The 2,554-nt window shown below is 48.3% G+C and overlaps 1 protein-coding gene across 1 annotated transcript in view; it reads left to right on the forward strand.

The window, feature by feature from the left end:
- The window catches only part of LOC140703825 (uncharacterized), a 412,915-nt gene that overhangs the window by 49,531 nt on the left and 360,830 nt on the right, over nt 1-2,554 (forward strand). The window lies entirely within an intron of this gene.

The raw sequence follows: 2,554 nt of genomic DNA on the forward strand, positions 1-2,554 counted from the left end.
TATGTACCAACCACCAATGCTGAAGACACTGAAATAGACCAATTTTCTGAAGACTTACAACACCTTCTAGAACTGACACCAAAGAAAGATGTTCTTCTCATTATAGGGGATTGAAATGCTAAACTAGGGAGATAAAAGGAACAACAGGTAAGTATGGCCTTGGAAGTTCAAACAAAGCAGGGCATAGGCTAATAGAGATTTGTCAAGAGAACAAGCTGGTTGTCACAAACACTCTTTTCCAGCAACACAAGAGGCGACTCTACACATGGACATCTCCAGATGGGCAGTACCGAAATCAGATTGACTATATTCTCTGCAGCCAAAGATGGAGAAGCTCTATACAGTCAGCAAAAACAAGACCTGGAGCTGATTGTGGCTCTGATCATCAGCTTCTTATAGCAAAACGCATGCTTAAACTGAAGAAAGCAGGAAAAACCACTGGGCTAGTCAGATATAATCTAAACCAAATCCCTTATGAATACACAGTGGAAGTGAAGAACAGATTTAAGGAACTAGATATGCTGGACAGAGTGCCTGAAGAACTATGGATGGAGGCCAGTAACACTGTACAGGTTTGTTGTTGTTTAGTTGTTAAGTCATGTCCGACTCTTCATAACCCCATGAACCAGAGCACGCCAGGCCCTCCTGTCTTCCACTGCCTCCCGGAGTTGGGTCAAATTCATGTTGGTAGCTTTGATGACACTGTCCAACCATCTCATCCTCTGTCGTCCCCTTCTCCTCTTGCCTTCACACTTTCCCAACATCAGGGTCTTTTCCAGGGAGACTTCTCTTCTTATGAGATGTCCAAAGTATTGGAGCCTCAGGTTCAGGATCTTTCCTTCCACTCAGGGTTGATTTCTTTCAAAATGGATAGGTTTGTTCTCTTTGCAGTCCAGGGGACTCTCAAGAGTCTCCTCCAGCACCACAATACAAGAGCATCTTGTCTCTCCTTGCTATTCTTTGGAAGTCTCCATTCAATTTTCTATAACTTTCCCCATCTCCCTTGCAGCCTCTTCGCCACCAACAGTTTGAATTTCCCACCCTTTCCCCCTGCCTTTTTCAATTTGTAAGTGGAAGCTCCGGCTGCAAATTGAGGCAAAATTTTGCGGCCTGAGTTTTTTGTAAGTTGAAATTTTCGTAAGTAGGGACGTCCATAAGTCGAGGCCCCACTGTAAATGGCTCAACATTTAAAATGTTTGTATAGAAAAACAGTTGCACTGTTGATAGCAGCAGATGCAGATCTCTTTCATACAAGTTGGGCTTTTTCAACCTGGTTTATTGTTTTTTGGGGGGGGGGTGTGGAACTGCTTCTCTTTCCATTTAGTGTTCTTGTCACAAACTTAGGTCTTGGGTTCCAGATCCTTTTTTCCCCTAGCGTTGAAAAGAAACAGATTCTAAATCCAGATGGGAGCTGAAGCAGAGAAGCCTCCTTCATGGAGGCTTCTTTTATGGACTTGTAGAACAGAGGCTGTTGAAACATGCTTTGAGAGAGGTGGAAAATGGGCCCTACCAAACCATGGATGCTGACAGTTCCTTTTGATTTTCCTCAGAAGTCCATTTCCTTCCCTTCCCAAAGGGCTGCACCCAATGAAAGGTGTGTGTGTGTCTGTTTCCAGATAGCCACCCATTTCTTCATCGACGAGGACCTGAGAAACCAAAGGAGGCTTTTTCCTTTCACCTTGAGGGTCCCACTGACAGAAAAGGGGCGAAGGGAGAGGAGGAGGATGGCAGGAGGCGCAGAGCTTGTCCATGAGAGGACCATGGGGGTTGGGAAGGGAAGTGACTGAGGTCAAAAGGTGTTGTTGGTCCTCCCTTCTGCCCCCAAAGATAACTTCCCCTACATGGGAGAGTGAGGCCAGCCCTCTTGGGACCTGGGAGGATTTGCTGACGAGAAACCATTTTTCCTTCCTCAGGACCACCCTCTGTCCTCTCCATTCTACTTCTGCATGCCTTTGCCTGTACTTCTCGTCCCTGAATCCCACCCCACACTCCTGGACACCAAATGTGTCCTTGGAATGGCTTCGTGACTGGCAGATGTCAAAACGGTGTTGATGAAACCACAGGAGGCCCCTGCCCCCCTCCTTCACTTTCTGAGGGCATTCTTGTGGTAATGATTCCGAGGGGCCTCCCTCATTTCACTTCCCTCCCCTCCCTACAACCGCTTCCTCTGGCGCCTTTTCCTTCGTTTCCTTCAGGCAGGATACCTGAGCCGGCAACCATTGGCCCCGCCTTCTCCTCAGGCCCCGCCTTCCTTTTCCTGAGCAATCACAACCAGCCGCCTCACGCGCTAGGAGGTGGGGATTAAAAAAAAAAAGCGGGAAGAACGACTGCCACCGCCGCCTTCTATTCCCAACTGCTTTTAACGGCCACTGCCTCACTGCGCATGCCTGTGGGCCGGCAGCCCCTCCCCTCATAAAGCACTGGTGTGGGGCTGTTCTTTTCCTCTCTGATGCTCGTGTCGTCTTCACCCCACCCCAAAGGCCAGGTGCAGAGGGTCTAACATGAGGGTTGGAGGGTGGGTGCTTGCAATGCCCCATCCTTCCGTTTTTGCACA

Source organism: Pogona vitticeps, chromosome 2 (assembly GCF_051106095.1).
Source record: "Pogona vitticeps strain Pit_001003342236 chromosome 2, PviZW2.1, whole genome shotgun sequence".
In the NCBI taxonomy this organism is placed as follows: domain Eukaryota; kingdom Metazoa; phylum Chordata; class Lepidosauria; order Squamata; family Agamidae; genus Pogona; species Pogona vitticeps.